Raw genomic sequence first — 20,403 nt, 5'->3', positions numbered from 1 at the left:
GTTAATGCAGTGGAGATAACTGAAGTAAGCAATGCTTAGATTGCATAGTGAGTATCAATTTCTGGCATTTTTTTTCTATTGTTTTTTTTTATATATGCTGTCTGGCCAGCTGCATGTGTGTAATGTGCTTCTCTATAACTTAGATGATAAAGAAGAATTTTTAAATTATTTTGATTTTTACAGGATTTTTACTGCCTGCAACTTAAATGCATACTCACTGCTTCTGGTTTTGTATGCCCATCTCTTCTCCATTTGAACAGTTATCCCACTGTACTCTGTGCAGACTTTGGATAAAAACAAACTGAAAACAGTCTATCAAAAAGGGTCCCCAGTAATGAAGGACTCATTACAAATGAAACTTCTGTAGCTACTCTTCGTGCAAGAAGAGCTGCTTCTGACAGGCTTATCTTCTGCATTTGGCAGGTTGGCACTTGACATGGCAGATAATCTATGCAGATACTGATCCTGCAAATTCATCTGTCTTAATATGCTGAAAATATACAGGTGTATACCCATAAGTCAATTAATTCATATTAAGGACTTCAAACTGAACATTCACTGCTGAATGTGTTCTACACTCCTTGGCCAACACTGTTTAAACATGCATTCCTTTTTATTAACTGTATCTAATGCATGTCATATAAAATCTAGGTAAGGTTCTATATTCTCTTTATTTTACCCCTGAGTATTACAGTTTTGTCAGTTCAGTTGGGAATGTGCACCAGAGGTGGGACTCCTCCTGTTGTCTCACTATTATTCCACTTAGCATGGAGCTAATTTTCAAAGTATTAGTTGTAAGCTAAAAAAAGCCCTAAATAATTAAAATGTCATTTGTGTTCATGATTTTAAATTGCTTTGGACTGTTACATTAGTTTCAGCATATAGTAGATGCCGTGGTCATTTTTTCCTCCAGCTGAATTGTTTCCTCTCTTACAAAAGGGATGTCAGATCTTTTTGTCAGTTCAACATTTCATTCTGCTTCAGTTATATTTTCTAAAGAAAGATGTAGCTTAGAGGCTGATGAAACCTAACACTGACAGACTGGTATCCTTGCCTCTTAACTTTGATTAAAAAGTTCCTGCAAAGGCAAGTTATTGCTTTTATTTCTGTCATTCACACACTTCAAGAATTTTATTGTAATGAGGTTAATAGAGATAATAGTATTTCTACACTTGTGTGTTGCATAATCCTCAAGTTAGTTTGAAAAGGAGAGACTCTTACTGTGAATACATTCACATGACTGTCACCTTGCATGTGAAAAACAGTTTATTTCCTCCACCTCAAAACCAGGTGGAAGGAAAGGACTTGTACTCTCAGACAGAAATGATTATAGATAAGTCTACACATACATGTGGTTCTATCCACAAACATTTTCTTTCCTCCATGGGGAATGTCTGGACTTCTCCAGAAGCAAATTTCTGTTGTCTGTCTGGTTCCTCTGTGTTCACCTGCTACAGGGGGAATGAGAATTACATCATATGTAGTGTGGCCAGAGAAACCCCAAGGTTTGTCCATAGCAAAATAGAAGCAGGCGGGTTCTTTACCTCCTGGCAAAGGAATGGTTACGAAATGATCCATGATCTTTTCCAGTTTTGTGTGCTGTGCACATACAGCATCTGTTTGTATACATATGGGATTTTATCCCTCTCCTTGTTTCCATCCCCGTGTTCCCTCATGCCATGCTAATTGCTGTTCTTTATTTCACTTCTGCGACATGTCTTTGCGTTGTCTGTCACTTTTTGAGCTTGCAGTTGCTGCACGTTATTGAGGTAAATGATATCATAACTGACAACTTAATAGGTATTTTCCTTACAAGTGAAATAGCTCTACTCTTTCATATTGGCAAAAAAAACACAAATGGACAAGTAATCTCTTAATCTTGAACGCCTCAAGAAAAAGAAAATCCACTGTTAGAGCAAATAGTAATAGAATAAGTTTTTCCTACTGCTTAACATACTAAAAAAGTCAGTAAAAAATAATTTAAAACCACCATATATTTACATAGAATTAAGTCTTACAGGTTTTATGGACCTTACTGGCATTGTGTTCCTAGTTTTTAAAAACTTCATTTGTTAACACCTGCATGGAAATCAAGGATGATATACTACCTAAAGGAACTGAATTATGGCTACAAATAAAAGCTGTAAGAAATATGCTGTCTGAATAAAATAATTTTAAAGAAGTATTTGAGGGGTGCTGAGTGCACACCTAGCAACGTTGTTCAGAATTCTGTTTTCATTATTATGAAAAGTTCAAAGAGTAATATTTAAATATAGAGATTTGAGGAGATCTGGAAAGTACTGAGGAGAATGGCAAGAACTACAAACAGCCACAAAGCTATTTGTGTTGTTCTTCAAACAAAAGAACAAGGACAATATGTTTGCATTGAAGTAGGGTGGTTACACAGAGAAAGAATAATAAAAAATGGGTTTATATTCTCAATTTGCTTATTTAAAACAGTTTTAAAAAACCCTAAACCAAAACTGTTACTATGTACTTAGTTTTCTCCCCCTGTTCTTTGTACAAACCATCACATAGTGTGAGTGTGTGACTGTTTCAGACCTGGGGTAGACACAGGCTGGGCGTTTCCACTAAAATCTGAAAACCAGTATCACGTGTTGTGCTGTATTTCTGAGATGTTTTTTGTATATTTCCCCTGAACATAAAAGGAACACCTACCTGGAACTTACTTTATTGCTGCTTTTAGATACAGATTTCATGGTACTTAATCCTACCAAAAGTTTTGGAAGCATTAAAACTCGCAAGGAAGAAGCCCCTTTGGAGCCAGTGTATTCTGAGACTGGAATACAGGGCATAAAATGAATGATCATAAAATGATGTAGTAATGAATTGTGATAGATTGATTTTAATTTAATTTTTTCTTCTTATACATTAACGTGTTGCTGTGGGAGATATTTCTTTAGAGGTTAAATATCAGCTGGAGACTTAAAAGTGGGGCAAGCAAAGAGGTCAGGAGGAGTGGGGCTGGTTCTTTATGTTTGCGTTGTAAGTGTAAATTCCAGTTTAAGCTCCGATCACTTTTCAGCCAAAATATTTGTATCATGCCACTTAAATGTAATTCATCAATTTTTCATGCTGCTTTGGAATTTGGAGAGGTGTAGTTAAGGGCTTTGAGAGGACCTGTAAGCGATTAAATATCTTTGAAAACAAAAGCAAACCCAGAGCAGGCGGGTACCCGTGTGGGTTGTGCCGGCTACCTTGGGCTGCCCTGGGCTCAGGGCCCTGAGGCGCCTCAGCTTTGCTTTTCTTGTAGATTTTTTTTTTTTCCCTTGTTCAGATTTCCCGTGTTTGAAAACACAGAAGTAGCTGAAGTCTGAGGCCACATTAAGAATTATGTTCCTGTTTCAGGGCTAAGGTTGGGCTGCCAAGTTGTGTTGTGTGCTCAAATCCCCACACGGTGTGGAAGCATTTAGGCTGGTGCTTGTTTCTGCCGAGTTTAGAGCATATCACCTTGTTCTGCAGCTTTTGCATCTCTACCAGTAATGTCAGCTGCCAGAACTGGGTCTGTGAAAGTGGGGATGTGGTTCAGGGACTTCTGTCTTTCACTTCTGATTGCTGCTTTCCTGCTGGGACATGAGCGAGCCCACGAGTGCTTGTGATTTCCTAGAGCTTTGGCTTTGCACTGGAATAGATTTGGAGCATTCACAAATGCAATTACAGCTCAGGTGATTTCTTTAAAATCTTGAGAATTTCGTATTGTAGTCTGAAGATTGCAATATACTCTTAATTATTCATAATCTAAGAGCATATTTATTCATAAAATCAAGATCATTTTGTTCACTTCAGCATTGCCATGAGGCTTAGAGTGTTCGATCTTCACTGCAAGTTTGATGCAATACAATTACAGTTATATCCCTGTGTTCTGAGAAATGTCCAGAAGGAAGTTATGAGGGAAAGACCTTGAAAAAGGTATATTCTATCTGCATCTTTCAGATGAAAATTGATAAAAGACATTTTAAGAGCTTAAAAGTGTGCTTGTAACCATTGCCTGTCCTTTTTCAAGGTAGCCCTGAATATTCTTCAGCCTGATCCATCTAAATGTGCACCATTCCTTTGGAAGGAGAAATTTGTATTGATATATTGTGGCCATTATATAAAATGATGCCAAAACTGATATAAAACCCCCAATAACTGAGAATATTGATGTAAGAGAAAAAAAGTAAATATACTGTGATCAATACCAGAAAGAGATGAGGATAAATAAATATAAACACTGACAGATGTACAGGAATAAAATCCACTGTCTTTACCATCAAAAAGTTAAAGTCAACACAAAGAAATACCCAAGCAAGCAAAAAAAAGCCCCAAGCCCTGAATCTGACTAGACTTTTAACTTGCTGTGGAAGTGCTTTGTATAAACACTGACGAGTAACAAAGCTGATCGTGGTCTGCACCACACGATCAGTCCTGTGGGACTCATTGTCCTAGTAATACTTTTTTGTGCCCTGGTCTCTGTGCTGGCAAAGTGCTCTGCCAGGAATGACATTGTGAATCCCTTTGATGTTCTTTTGAGCTGAACAGTCTCAGCCATGTGCCATCAGTCATAATCTCCTGTGTAGAAAGGACTTCTTCTTTAACCTTGTATGATTAGAAAAAAACCCTGTTACTCATTTTGGTTAGTCCAGTGCTGAGGCTGTCACAGGGGGGAGTTTCAAACCACTGCATTTGAACTTGACGTTTGGAATTTTCATTTTTCATAATGCTCTTTCTATTGCAAACAGGGCAAGATGATCATAGGATAAAACCGGAAGTAGTATCAGAAGCTGGAAGAACACATATTGAAAAGTTAATTTATCCATAAGCTTTGAGTCTTACTGGGATTAATTCACCAAAGATTCTTCAATCCTATCTCCTACTTGTGTGGAAATATGACCAGGGCAGGTATATTGGCCTAAAGCTGGAATAATTTCATTGAAGTCTGTGATCCTGTTTCAGATTGCTCTGCTATAGTTGGCATGTGGACTTTTTTGACTCTGTTGCACAGAAACTTTCTGAATCTGCAGAATTCTCCAGATATTTGTTACATCCTCCAAATGAGATCAGCTTCCTAACAGACACCATTGCAAGGGGAGGGTCTGGGGGTGTGGGAGGATTTCACTTTCTTGTACTTTGCTTTGATTATCTTTGTCTGGGGATGATGCTGGTGTGAGATAATAGTTACAGAAGCAGCCATTGAAACTGTTAGCATCAGCACTGACTTATATTGCTTTCAAGTGCCCATCAAATTATGACTTGCACAGGTTTAGTCTTCCTGCTTCTGTTAAAAAAGGTTTAGTAACGAACCTGGCAACAGCATTTCTCTATAGAATATAACTGTTAAAAAATAAACTACCATGAGTAATTTTTACAGACAAATACTTTCCCCCCTCTTTAAACCCAATGACTATATGATTGAGTTGATGTGACATTAATTTTCTTTCTTTGAACTCATTTTTTTGACAGTCTCCTTCATTCAGTGGCAGCAAAGACTAGAAGAGAGGGGGAAAAAAATCTCAACACCTACTCCCTCTTTCATCCCAGTCCTAGAAGGCAAAATGTTGGTGGACTCTAAATACTAGTGATGGGTTGTGGTCAAGGGGAGGAATGTGGAAAGCAGCTGAGATGCTCCTTTGTAGGGACATCTTGTTTAATGTGAGGCACTGAGCTGGAAGTCTGAAGTAGTTCAGGAACTACTGAATCACAATGGGACACCAAGTCCCAACCTTGGGGGAGCAGAATTAATCTGTCAAAAACATGGGGCTAAAGGCAGGGCACAAGGGCTTTCAGCCATGTAATTCTAATCTAGCACTGCCAGCATGGCAAACCTATGGCTCTTAGTGACTATAGATTTGTTGTCACCTTTAAATCAGTTGCTTAAACTCTTGGGATTTGACTTATTGTTACACCAGTGAGAATGTGATCTGCACAATTATCTTAACATTTTCCTTTTTATTCAGTTTGAATTTTGGCAAAGAGCTGTGAAAAGAATTATTGCTGGTGAGAGAGCAGATAAATTATTTTGTTAGCAGGACTCTTATTTGTGGTAGTGCTTAACTAACAAGGGCCACATTTAGCAAATTCAGGGACTTTTTTTCTGTGTTCCTCCTCACAAGGATACAAGCACGAGGCCTGTGTGTTTTTACCACTTTGTTATGCAAATGTGCAGTGTAGTATCAGTGGTAAGACTGATGAAAATATGTGCAGCATTTGTTAGGGCAGCTTGCTTGTCATCGTTTCCCTCTGTCCTCTGCATCTTGTTAAAATGCATGAACACATTAAATACATTTGAATAATCTTGTCTGATGTGCATCTGTGAGAGGCAGTGGCTCCCAAAGCATTGTGTCTGTAAGATCTCCCATATGTGGGCCCTGCTGTTTGCCCTCCGTGATCCGGGCGTGCTGCGATCCAGCTCGGATCAAACCCGGGAGGGGCTGGGGAACAGTGAACTGCTGCTGCTCTTGGTAGGTTCACATTGGCATCCTTGATGTAAAGGCACTCAAAGTATTGCTTTGAAAACAGGGGTACTTTTGAAGGGTTGCCAAACCCTGCTTGATTACGTGTCCCTTTTGACAGCAGGTTTTTTTCTCCTTTGTATTTGGGCACTACCAATATATGAGAACAGTCAAACACAAGTGGTCTCCTTTTGCCCTTTCTTGCCGAACCGGAGCAGTCCTCAGACCCTTGCCAGGCAGGTGGCTTCAGTTGCTTTAAACATGAAGTGAATTGAACTCTTAGATTCTATTACTGACACAAATAACATAAAATATAATTTTTTTCTAAAGGCAAGTTAGTCTGGAACTTTAGGTGGTGGGGTTTTTCCTGCTTTTTTTTTTTAATCTCTGCTATAACAGTAAAGGTTGATGAGCAGTGTTGAAGATGTGCTGATATAAACAGAGCCAATTGCCAAATCCCTGCATCAGCCTTGTTAAAGTTGTGTTTACATGATTATGGGGTATCATTTCTGCCTTTATGTGGCTGCAGGCACTTTCCTGGGCTCCCAAGCATGATACAAACATTGACGTAACTCTGCTCTTTCTTGTTATATTTTAATGTATTACAATTTAAGTGCTTTTAAGTCTCACTGGCAAGTTACTGTGTGTGGATCTTGAATGGATGAAGTTTCAATATCATCAAAAACCTTGGAGTTGAGTTGGCTTTTTAATTGGTTTACATTGCCTTTTTTTGTTTTATTAACCCATGGGAAACTCTGAACAGTTACAAGTGTGCTTTTAGTTCAGATAAAACTTGTAAATGTACAGTTCAGCTGAGGACATGAAATATTCAGACCTTCCTGCCATTGCACAGGGGGTACATGTAGATGTAGGGTGAGGTCTTTAGGACTTTTATTTGCATTTTGCAAATAAATAAATAAATTAAACTTATAAATGTGATTTTCTTCATTCTCCTCTCAAGCAATGGCCTCTCCAAATCAGGTAATGAACAACCATCAGTGTTGAGCCCTGAAAAATACGTATTTTTATGCCTTACTATTTATGATATGGTGTCATTTCTGTATTTAAGTAGCTGCAGGCAGTTTCTTCTGCATTTTGCTGATTTGTTCTGTAGAGTTCTTGGCTCCTGTCAGGAAAATCTGAGTGATCTGGTGTGTTTTGGGTTTGCCATGGCCTGACTGCTCTGCACAAACTGTTCGAGAAGGTTCTCACAAGGCTGAGGAGTGAATAGGTTCCCTTAACTCTCTCCCATTTCGTGTTCTCCAGCTCAGTCATTGATACTGTTCAGCTGTGGTTATCACAAAACTTAATTTTACCATCTATTCGCTTGTATTGAAGTGTATTTTCTGGTTTGGCTTTTTATGTGTGCTTGCCTTTAAACTGAACTCTTTTGTTCCATATATTCTCTACTTAACATATCATATTTCTTATAACCTCTGTTTTTGGAGCCAGAACCTGTTCTTGGGCATGCTATAAGCAAGACCAGACCAATTTTCTATTTTCTACTCAAATTTTGTGAGGGCAGAGTGTCCTCTGAATACACCATTGAGCATGCAATCAGTGGATGAAAAGATTCCGATTATCAGCAATTATTTTTGAGGAAAGGAGTCTCAAAAGAAGAGTATCCAGAGAGCTCTTACTTGAAATTGGTGCATAGAAACTGTGGAATAGTTGCTTTAGGAAGCTCAGAAAAAAAGTTCTCCTTTGTTACCCACATTTTCAAATAATCATTGACTATCACCAGGGCGACCTTTTGAAATACCAAAAATAATGATTTCTTTGTAACATCTGAAATATTGGGAAAAATTGAAGTTCAAGTTTATTTCTTGAAAATATGTCCCGGAGCTTTAACCTTTTCTTCAGATTTCATAGGAATGATTTATATAGTTGTATATTTTTATGCCCAAACCTAGTTTTTCAACCAGGTTGTAAAAAAAGTATCAGAAATGTGATTTTAGTCAGCTGTTCCTTTGACAGCAACCCCTAAAGTTAATGTAACAAGGTAAGCTGGCAGGGGCTTTTTGGGGGTTTGATGTTTTTATTTAATGGAAACTTGGTTGCAATCTCCTTTCAAAATTCTGTTGCTTGCTCAAATGCAGATATTCTGTGCATAATGAGGGATAAAGCTGACAGGACGTGTCTGTCACTGAAGTAATGAATATCAAATGATCAGTTTGAAATGAATGAACTGTAAAATATGTAATTATTATTCAGTGTTCCATACTTTTCACAATAAAAAGCATGAAATGAAATTTGCAATAAAATATGTCTCATCTGCAACATTGTAGGACAAGAGCTGATGTATCACGGGTCAAACTCATTCCTATTAACAATTCATAGAAGTAGTTGATAATTAGGGATAAAGTGATAAGCTGGAAAAAATAGTGCTTGGTACTGAGTTATGAGACATAACCAATTAACTAAAGAACTCCCCAAATGTGTAGAATTTTTCTTTCATCAGTCTGTCTTTTGTTTGACAAACAAGTTTTTCTGCACTGGCTGAAGCCCTGAAAACTCTTTTTACAGCAGACAGCAGTAATTAAGAAATTATCTGTGTAATTATCCAGGAATACTAATAAGTAATGAATGGAAGCTTAGCTGTTTTTAAGATTAGACAGAAATTATTGCTCAATGAATTCATAGGCATCAAGACTTTATCTTATGCAAGTACTTGTGTCAAGCTCTTGTGAGCAACTAATTATTCGGTTATGGAGGAAAAAAATATTGATTTCATCCAATCTTTCAGAGTTTCTCAGAATTAGGTGTTTTCTCTAAGATGTGTATTTTCATTTCTGGAGGAAAAACATAGCTAAGTTGTCAACTTCTGAAGAGTGTACAAAGAGATCGTGGTGCCCGAGGGCTGGATGTCCTGTCTGGATAACCATTGATTATTTTACTCTTGTTCGTCTGCTTGGTAGCCTGTAACACAATATGATGTTTTTACATCAAGATTCAAACCAGCAGTTTTCCATCATCATTTTATTTCCCTTCCTTTGCTGTAGTCCTGTCAGCAGACCCAGGGGCTGCCCATAAGTCATGAGCCACACGTGACTCTCCTGGAGTTCATGAGCCCCCTGTTCCCAGAGCGTGTGATCACCTGACAAGCAGCAGGGCTGTGCTGGGGGAGGAGGAGGTGGCTGATCTCAGTGCCTGCTGTTGGGAAGATCTGCAGAGTAGGAATCACTGTAGCAGATGTCACTTGGTTGCCGTGCAAGTGAGTGAAATATCCCATCCCACAGCAGAGAAGAGGGACCATCATCTCCCCCGTGCGAGCCAGTTGCAGCCCTGCCGTGGTTTTTAATGAGGAGGAGATTTTACCATGTAGTTGTATACTCCCAGGAAGATTGGTCAGTCTTGCCATAGTTTTTTGTTTACTGTGAGGTCCCCTGTTCAACATGCCACAAGTCTAAAAGCGTTTTGGCATTGCTTGAATAGGGCACAAATGCCCTAAAAGACAGGAACTAAAAACTACTGGAACAAGGAAAGATCCCAAAAGAAACCTTAGGGTAATATTTTGCTGGCAGCTTATGGAAGGCTATGCAGAGCCCAGAATGATGGCCTCAGTTATGCTTAATATCAGAGGGAGGGCTAAAGGTGACCCCTACATTCAAGTGATCTCTAGGTTCACTTTCCTGTACCTGGATATCTCCTTCCTCGCTTGTTTATATGATCAGGCTAAAAAGAGAGGGAGAACTGTACAGGGAGGTTGCTTGGAATGCTGCTGGAAAGCTGTCTTACATTGTAGTGGAATTTGATAGTTTACTGTCATTCCTAAAAAGGCTGAAATCTAAAAAGCATCTTGGTGCTGTTGTTGGAGCCATGTGGTGACATGAATATGTTATTTGTTGGTTCAATGCTCTGACTGGAACAGGGCTTAGTGCTTGGTGATTCTGACTCCTAATACAAGTAAACTCTGCCACACTTTCACTCTGAGCACCACCTGTACTCAATATTTTTTTAAATACATAGATGTTGATATGAGGAAGGAGTATTTGCTAATGTATGAATTTGCATTTTAAAACTAAACTGTTGGCAATCTTAATTTCCATGTAAATAGACTGATATGTTTCAAAACATCTAGAAATTAGGAGACACTTGAGAGTGTTGAGGGGAGCAAGGAAAATAAGAGGCATTTTCAGGTCAAAATGCAAAAGAGAGGTGAGAGAGTTTTGAGGAAAAAATAAACCATTCAAGTAGGGTGAATCATAACTTTAGGTTTAAATCTGTAGGAAATATATGAGAGAAAAAAAGAAGATTGCCTTGGAAAAAATAAAGACTGCATTGGAAACGAGAAAGACCGTAAAAGACAATTAAATTAAACATTGTGTTATAAAGTCAGAGCTGCTTATAATCTGAAACATCATCAGAGCCTAAAAAAAATATTTATTTCAGGCAATTCCTATGTCTATAGTAAACTCTTAAAAGAAAATAAATGAACTAGAAAAAATTAAAGTGTAGCTAGAGTATGGCTGAAAACTGCATTATTGTTATGAAAATCAGGATGTCAATATGCTCTCCGTATGGATTATATAGCCCATGTAATTATGTGCATTCTTCTCTCATGGAGAGCCTGAAACACATAGGTCTTGACTATTAGAATTTCTGGAACACCCACTCTCCTATTGATTTTTTGGGGTAGACAGATTATTATTTGTATTGGAGTGTGTAAGAGCTTCAGTCAGGACACAAGAGGCATTGTATAAAAGTGAAAAGAAGTTGGACTCTGCACCAGAAATCTGTTCTTAAGGAGAAAATAGAGTGTCTATAACAAATGACAGTCATGGATCCAACTCCACCAAAGCAGAAGACACTGCAGTGTTATCTTTATCCTCCCTGTTGGTTATTTCCTGCATTCCTGCTTTCTGCTGTGACAGACAGAAAACACCATCAATCAGCATCTGCATTGTGCTTTGGTGGTACTAATAGTTATGTAGCTGTTATTTTGTCGATGGATGGGGTCATGTAGTACATACCAATATTTAAAGGCATATTCTGAGAGGTTTGGGGTGAGGATGGGCAATCAGTTAATATATTATTTTGAGGTACATTTCGATTTAAGAGATATCTGAACACAGAAGAGGGAAGCACTTGCAAATGGATGTCCTGGGACTCCATTTCTCATGATTAAGCAAAGGACAGGTAATTTGAAGCAATACCTGTCCTTTATATGGTCAGGTTCTCTCTACAGGAATATCCTTAAGCCCCTGCTGTAGGGAAAGCTGTAGTTTTGAACAAATAATGAAAAGATGAACATCAGTACTTTCTTCTATTTAAAAAAACCCCAAATTACTTACTCCTTTAAAATCCATGGCATTAGGATTTATCTCATTTCCCAAGATTTCCAAATGTGTAGGTTTATCTGTAGGAGCTTGGGGTTTCAGTGAGATTAAATTTGTGATAGCACACAAGAGACTGTGCTATCAAAATAGTGTGGCATGAAATTTTATAAAGGTTACAATTTCTTAAGGTTTTTGTTCATTTATTTTAGGCTCATAATCTAATAGGGATTTTAACTTTGAATTTTTCAAAATGCCATTCACACCAACAGAGTATTGCTGAAGTTCTTGAGACACAATTGTATAAAACCTAAGTTACTTTAATATTGTTTTTTGAAACTTCAACTTAAGATACTATTTACAAAGAAAAAACCTGCTAACCTAAGGTGCTGAAAAATTAGTACCTTTGAAAATGTGCTCAGCAAATGTTAAAATGTCTCATGTTCTGTAGTAGCTGCAATGTTCATTTTAGAGATGTCATAATTGACACCATTCATAGGAAGAAACAGCAGCAATTGGAATTCCCTGGTTTTAGTATTTCAGGCAATGAGAGGTATTATTCATGCAAATTGGTTCTTTAGTTAAACAGGGCATCCTGCAGATCTGTAACTCCTTGGTGAGGTCTGTCTTTGGTGCTATTGGGGGATTGCTCTTGCTTTTCTGCATAATCAGTGAATTTTTTTCTTTCTCCCCTCCCTATGAAAACACACTGTCTTGGTAAAAATGTTTGCTAGTGATCTGTATGTTCCTCAGCATTGCTTGAAATATCTGGATTATTTGCAAGATACTGGTGGCCAGTCCATGAAACTACTGTGCTGGAAGCCCTGTTGAGATATCATCTGACAAAACTCTTCAGAGGACACTCCATTCTTGTTTATTTAAGGAATAAGGACTAGAGTCAGGTTTATTTTACATGCATGCTGTAAACTCTCATAATGGAAAATAAATACATGTTCTGTACATCTTTCAGTCCAAACAAGAGCTAAAGTGTGTAAGAATGGGGCAGCTTCATATAGTGAACATGAAGTTATTAAATATGGAAGAAAGTTAAATGAAATGATAGAGGGGTTAAAAATTGGGGATCTCAAGCTTTTATGTATTTTTAAATGAAATGAGGCTACACATAAGAAATCTCTGTTGAATTAAAGGTCAGCATTAGTAAGCAAGATAAATGAAGTGGATTTTGAGCACAACTAAATATATTGGAAAACATAACTTATGACCATTTTCTGCCCTTATGATATGAATGAAAGCATTTTTACACCATCAAATACTTTCCCAAAGATAGACTTTCATCTATCAGGACATAATCGGGTAAGTGCTATTGAAATTCCCATAATTGTGGGACAAACTCATCATCTAATTCCAGTTTTGTTCCTTAGATATAGTAAACAAGATATTCCTGGTCTTAATATTGAGGCATAGAGACTCAATATTAAGACTGGTAGCTCAGAATTCAGGTTTACATTCTCTGTAGTCTATTTGTTTTGACAACTATCAATAGATAAAATTGATGAAGGAGTTGAAATCTCTTTCGTATTAATAAAAATAACTTGTAAGCTTAAAGGCAGTTCAAAGCATGAAGACCCACAGCTATGTGGTCCACTACCTAAAAGGTGATGATGAGGCTAATTCTTGTATGCATATGAAAATTCAAAATGTGCTTATCAGAAAGGGTCAGAAGGTTTACATATCCATATTGTGAGTGGAGTTTTACAAAATTCGTAGCTAGACTGTTTTTTCTGAAGAACACAGGTTTGGATTGACCAAAGCATTTACTAAGTTCTTGTTGAATGTTTAATATTAATTTGGTTATTAATAAATATTAATTTAATATTAATCCACTCAAACCTCAAAACTAAAAACAACAAAAAAATTTGCAAGAGAATCAAGCATATTTATAGATACATGAACATCTAAACATATCAGAATACATACAGTGTGTGTCATTTTACTTAGAAATAACCAACAGGTGACTAATTACTAATATTATCAAGTCCATTAGACAAGGCACTTGATGCTTTTGGTCAAATTAGCTTGTAATAAGAATGACCAACTAACAAAGGAGTCTTCCACTTCAAATTTCCCCCTTTTTTTTAATATAAGAGCAGATTTTCATGGGATTGTCATTATTGAAAGACCTTCTCTTGGGGGCCAGAAAGTGTGCTTATGCCAGAAGACTGTTTTGTGCAGTATATTTCATGCAAAACAGGTTTTGTTGTGCAGCTTGTTCAAATCAATGCCAAGTTATCTGTAGGATCTCCACTGAGTAATTTAATGTTGCTGAGATGCACTGCTCATAATGTATTCCTTAGTTAAAATGTTCTCCAAAGAGTTCACATCTCATAATCACATTTCATAAATCATATAAATTCAGCTTTAACTGAACTTAGTGTCAAAATGCACATTGCATTAATTGGGACAGGAATTTCACATTATTATTTTATGTAAAAGCACATAAAGCATTATGACTTAAAGTTATCTATCTAAAAATAAAGCCAGAACATTACTACTGGTAATTCAGTAATTTCAAGCAATGACATCACATGGAGAAATAAGCATTAAGCTACAGAAGAATAAATTTCTTCTTTACAATTTTTCTTTGCCAAAGCATGTAAAATGTGTTTTATATGTGAAAGTTCCTGGCAAGTTTTCATTTTCTTTTGTATATAGGGAAACATAGTATTCCATGTTCTGCTGGTAGAGCTACCCAATGTTGCCTTTTTTTCTAAAGCTGAGAAAGACTTAATCCTATAAAATGCAAATATTTATGTACTTCTACTTCTCAACCATTTTCAGTTTCCACTTCTTGGTTTCTTTTTCCTCAATAAATGCATTTATCCATGTCCTTGTTTTCTCTGCCTTCCAGAGGAAGTCTGGAAGCTCCTAATCCTCATTTCTTTAGTGATCTAAGCCCCCAAATCTGCCTATCTTCTGAACATTTTTGTTCTTAGCTGCTACTTTATGAGGTTTTAGATTTGGCTGCTATCTTTAGTTTCTATCCCTGGCCCATTCTGGAGCTGGTAATTCAGGAAATCCATGTTTCTGTCTCAAGACATGTCTTTGAGGAATTAAGGTCTATTATATTATAAAGTTGCATGTGCACTATACAGTCACGTTTATGAACTATGTGAAGAGGACTTGCTTAGTGAAAACATAATCTTTGAAGTATTTCAGTTATCAGAAATGAGAGTCACTGGAGACTCCAGGAAATTTCTGTTAAGGGTATGAGCGTCCAAAACTTCTGGCTTGGATGTCTAAAAATGAACATGACACAGACCACATTGGTGAGACAAAAATCATCTTCTGACCTCACCCTCTTCCCTTTAAAGTTTCTCCTTCTTGATCCAAAACTCAGGGCTGTTAAAACTATCCAGAGAACAGGTCATAGGATTTTAACAATGGACAAATTCTATTTTTAGTAGCCATTTTCTATGAAATACCTGAAAAATGAGCTAGAGCTCTGGCTATTGCTGACCCCACAAGTCTTACTGTGGCATTTACCCAGCAAAGTATCACCCCAAAGGAGGAGTGGACTGCATTGCAGCTGTCAGGATGTCATCTGCATCATTGGGATATTTGTTATGCAGTACCCTCCTAGTAGGGCACTAGAATAACTCTCTTTTTTTGCTGTACAAGATAAGGGCTTGCTGCTTGTAGTGCAGACTGCACAAGGCATGAAGTTCAGACTTTTGTATTTTACTGAAGTTAATGGGATTTTCTGCACATGTTTAAAAGGCTTCCTGAGTATCCTCAATTTGGCTGTTTTTTTGAGGGGAAGGCCTTTGACACTTAGACAGGATTCCAGCAGGCTGAGCTGAAGATCACTGAAGTTAGCAGATGAAAAGACTTAGAGCTGAAGTGTATGCTAAGGAAAGTACTATACTGGAAAAAAAAGGAAAGAAAACATTTGCATTCATAAAGCAATTCTTAACCCTCATAATTTGCTACCTCGGGTTTTATCTCCCTGTAGTTTAGAAATCAGCAGTTGATTTAACTGGACCATATTGAATCTGCCCTAGTGTCTGAAGTTAAAGCTTCTAATACACACTTTTTTTTTTTCCTTTCATAATTCTTTAATGGGTTATTTTTGGATCAGTGACATTTTCTGAGCAATTTCAGTCAGAAACCATCTGAAATTTGCAAATACCATTGTACTGTATCCTTTGCACACGTGCTGCTTTCCACCCACTGCCCCCTTCCCTGCCCCAAACAAGTGTCAGTCTTGGGTTAGAGAAGAGATGATGTCTGTCCTCATGAGATGATGTCCTCCAACATTTTGTCTATATTGTAGTCCTGTTATAATAATGCTTGTGCACTGACCAATTGCAGCTTTGTTGTTCACAGGCATTGAGGCTTGGAAGATTTAATGTACAGAGTATGACTGCCTTCAGAGAGCTCTGTGCATGTCTTGCAGGCTCATAAGGCAGGGCACAGGCATTGCAGCACAGAGTTCGTGCACCCAGAGCCATGCTCTGGGTAAAGGCCTTGTTGGGGAATTGCCAAAGGGCTTAGGAGGGGAGGGGGTTGATGATTTTTTTTCCTACTGCTGATGTTTCAGTGTCTGGTGTGTGATTTTGTTCCGTTTCTGCTGCAGAGCTTCCCATGGGCCGCTCGGGGCACGTGAGATACTCGGTGCAATCACAGCTCGGGGAGAGTTTGGTGTCAGGAGTTGGATGTTTTTCAAGTTGCAGGATGGGTTTTGAGTATGATACAGGGAAGGGGTAAAACCCAGGGCACTGTGCAGAGGATGGAGAAAATGCACCAGAGTAGGATGTAGGAGTTCAGCGTATTTTTGGGGTTCTAAACATCTGGCCTTTCTCTGTAATCATTTTGCTTAATTTTTGAGCCTGTCCTTAAGCTGACTTCCAAGGCAATGTTCCTGAGGGCATGAGATTTCCTGCAGACTCTACAAAATGAGTTGGTTTTTCTTTTGCCATTTTCTACTCTGTTATTTTATGTGCCAAGTGCATTTGCAGATGGAACACAGAGAGGCAGTTTTCTAGCACTATGGTTTAATTACATCCAAAGGCTTGTAACCACAAGCTTTGGTGGGACAGAGTAGGAAAATACAGTGTAAATGGTGCATATGAATTTTAATGAATTGACCTCTAACTGTAATAAAGGAAGATTAATTACCTTATCCTAGACGCTATAAATTATTTATATTATGGTTTTATATGAATGACTAATAAATTACACGAAGGGAGGCAAGTTTAAAAAAGAAAAACAACTTACAGCAGGGGTATATTTCATCTGTATGTCTTAACTAAGTATGTGTTTGAATTCATGAAAGCCTTATAGTGATTTCAGCTTTCACCGAGCTAGAAGAATGCAAGGAAAAGGTAAAAAATAAATGCTTCCAGAAAAGATCTTTGGTAAAAAAGATAATATATATATATATATATAATTTATTTTTTTTTTTTTAGTTTTGGAGTTAGTGTAAGTGTGCTAAAGTTAATATACCTTAAGAGGGAAAAGAATTTTTTTGTATAGGTCTTATCTGCTGATTATGCAGTTTATTTGTTCTTTTGAGCTTAGCTTGCTGTGTAGTGCTCTGCTTTCTTGGTACCCGAAACTTCACATAAATCTGTATATAGATTTCTTCCATCATCTTTATCAACATTTATTTTATAGAATGTTGTTGTAAGCATTATTGAGAAGCATTAAAATATTTTTTAACCATTCATGCCTTTTCCATTTTAAAGATAAAACAGAGTTCCCATCTTATTGAAAAGTTTACAAAAATTTCAAAAAGGTACATGTTAATCTTTAAGAGACTCTAATAAATGCTGGGTATAACTGGAATTAGATAACTTCTTAAATGATGTGAAATTTATTTTTCTTTTTTATTTCAACATACAGTTTCATATAGCCTGAAATAAATAGCATGGGAAAACTTTGTTGTTGTGGTTTTCAAGTAAATGCAGTGTGGCATTACTGTGGCTTTGGAAACCTGACCTAAAATCTGACTCAAATATCTTGAAGTACAGTCAGTAGCTCAAAAGAGACAGGGCAAAACACTTCTGATTGAATATTTAAAGTTCTGTTTATTTTGAAGCTGTTGAATAGGGACAGGAAAATATCAGAGCTTTGAGAGGTGTGTTAACCTGTGGATAAACACTGATTTAAACCAGTCTAATGTTTTGGAGTTGCCCTTTTGTCTTGGAGTAAGAAACTTAAAGTATTCATTAATCATGTCATGTTTGAAAGTTTTTCTTTTACAATGTAATATCTAATGGGAGTCTATACAGTGGTTTATGCAGTTTCTCTGTTAACATTTTACCAGCTTTTAGCAGAGAAACTATGAACAACCCCCTGAACCAGAACACCAGCAAGTAATCTCAGTATTATAGATTTCTTATTTTAAAACAAGTACCCAAAACAGCGTAAAGGATCAGTAATTTTAGTGATGTGAAAATATTTCAGATTTATAGATCATCTGATGCAAAAGAATTGTTTTGCTCTCCCAAAGACTGTGGATGATTTCCATTATTTGTAAAATTTCCACATCACAGGTTACTTGAAACTTGTATAGTCATAATTTTTTCTTTTGGAGACGTATTTGATAAAACTTGCAAAAACTTGACATTTTATTGTATTTTGCTTTTGTTTTATTGTTCTTTTCTTCTTAATACCATCCTCTAGGCTCTAGGTCTAAGTTGTAGAATATGTTTGTAATGTACTTTCTTTTCTTCCTACCCCAACATGATTTAAGAAATTGTGTTGCTGTCACTCATTTGACTCATTATTGCTCATTGGACACTAATTGAAAAAACATAAGGCCAGTAGAATTGCAATCACTGTGTCCTGAGACTGTTTCTTTAGCCAAAATGCTGTTAAAACAATTCTGTAGAATCCAGAGGAGGATTTTTTTTTTGGTTGGGTGGGTTTTGATTTTTTGTTTTGTTTAGTGGCTATGTTTGGGTTTGTTTGTTTGTTTGTTTGTTTTGGCTTTTTTGGTTTTTTTTTGACGTTTGTTTTGTTTGGTTTTTTTTTGGTGAGAGCTCAGACAATTAACAGAATCAGGAGGAATGAAAAGCATTAAAGTACTTGAACTTTTATTTCCAGCAGGGACTCCATTTGCTTGCCAATCCCTATTTACTATTTCATCATTATTAAATTGTGTCTGTCTTCAATCAAGAGATCCCCTCTTGCTCTGTCCAGTACATGTTAATCTAAGCCTTTGAGCCACAGCAGAGCATCAGTGCAGCACGTTTCTGTGGCTGGATGTTCAGGCAATTCACGTATTCAAATAACAAATGCAGAATATTTCAACTGCCCTGCAAACTGGAATCCCAAATGCCATACAGAGCTCTGAAATTGCATCCATCACTTCTCATATTTCAACACCGTCAAGACTTTTGGCCTTCATCTATTACATAAACTCGCCAATCTCTCCTCTGGCTGTACAGTCATTACAAGATGAAGAGATTTGAGACCCCTATTTTCCATTTCACCTTTCCCTGACACATCCCCAGTTTAATCTTCCTGTTGCTTAGTTATTGCAAAAATGGGCAAAACCAACCACTGTGAAGCTAAATGTGCTTTCTTCTGAAAGAAGATACATTGCAACATAGAAATGAACTCAAAGTTGACATATAAATGCTAGAATATAAAATAATGTCCACCATGTCCTAAGGATTAAACAAAGCAGCAAGAAAGAAAGAAAGAGAATGAACTTCAGTTTACCATAAATGTATTTGTTGGCTTTTGCCAGATATCCAGTATACATAATAATTTGTTAATTGCCCAGCTCTGTGCCTGAGGCCAGAGCCCCCTCTGTTATCATAGTGGATTTTGCTACTTTCTTCACAAGGAAGAAACTGTGGAAAAAACCTTGAAACTCAGATATCTGAGTTTGATATCTGGGGTTTTACAGAAGACAGGGCAGGAAAGAGTTTAGGGTTGTGTGTGTGGATTTTGTTTGGTTTCGTAACGGGGTTATTTTAAATAATCCCTTCTGATTCAATTTTTTTCTCTTTAAGTGTCAGCTCTCTGTCTTTGAGGTGAATTCTGTTAACTCACCAGATGTTTTCTTCAGCATTTGGTACACACAACTAAATAATAGGTACAAACACTGTTGTGTTACTTATGTAGGAGCTCCAAAGAGAGAATGTTCAGATTGTGGCTGCAAGAAGAAAATGCTCTTTATAAGCATAGCAAAGCTAAGCCTCTTACATTTTCCCCTTCCTTTTTATTTTGTATCTTTATACTTAGCAAAAAATATTAGATGGATGATGAGAGGGATGAACATGGAAGAGGTTCAGGAATAAGACAATATGATGATAAGTGGAGTATCCTCTCCTTAAAGTGTCTTTTTGTGTGATCTTCCTTGTATGTCAAGACCAGATATATCCAAATGTTCTAAAGCTGAATTTGAAGGATAGGTTTTTCTAGAAAAACTTGAGATCCCATTTAAGCATAAGTAAAGCTGGTTTTCATAAATGAAAAAGGTGGAGGCTTTCATAAAAGTGATTTAAATGTAGAAGTTTATTTTTTGTCTATGATGTGCAGAACACAAAAGTTATTTTAGATATTTTTCAAAAAATAAAGTGAGCAGTTGATCAAGAGTGAAATGTTCCCACTTGCCCTTCTCTTGGCTTTGTGACCTGTTGAGTTGTGTTTCTCTGGTTGTCCTTTCTCTTGCATCAGAGCTTTGCAACTGAAAGCAA

At 37.1% G+C, this 20,403-nt stretch overlaps 1 protein-coding gene across 1 annotated transcript in view; it reads left to right on the top strand.

Moving 5' to 3' along the window:
• CLSTN2 (calsyntenin 2) overlaps positions 1-20,403 on the top strand; it is a 338,323-nt gene that overhangs the window by 114,716 nt on the left and 203,204 nt on the right. The window lies entirely within an intron of this gene.

The sequence above is a fragment of the Manacus candei genome, unplaced genomic scaffold (assembly GCF_025592945.1).
Source record: "Manacus candei isolate 608988 ecotype Guabito, Panama unplaced genomic scaffold, ASM2559294v1 h1tg000015l, whole genome shotgun sequence".
Lineage (NCBI taxonomy): Eukaryota > Metazoa > Chordata > Aves > Passeriformes > Pipridae > Manacus > Manacus candei.
The sequence above is the reverse complement of the archived record's forward strand: the minus strand, read 5'-3'. Positions and strand labels throughout refer to the sequence as shown.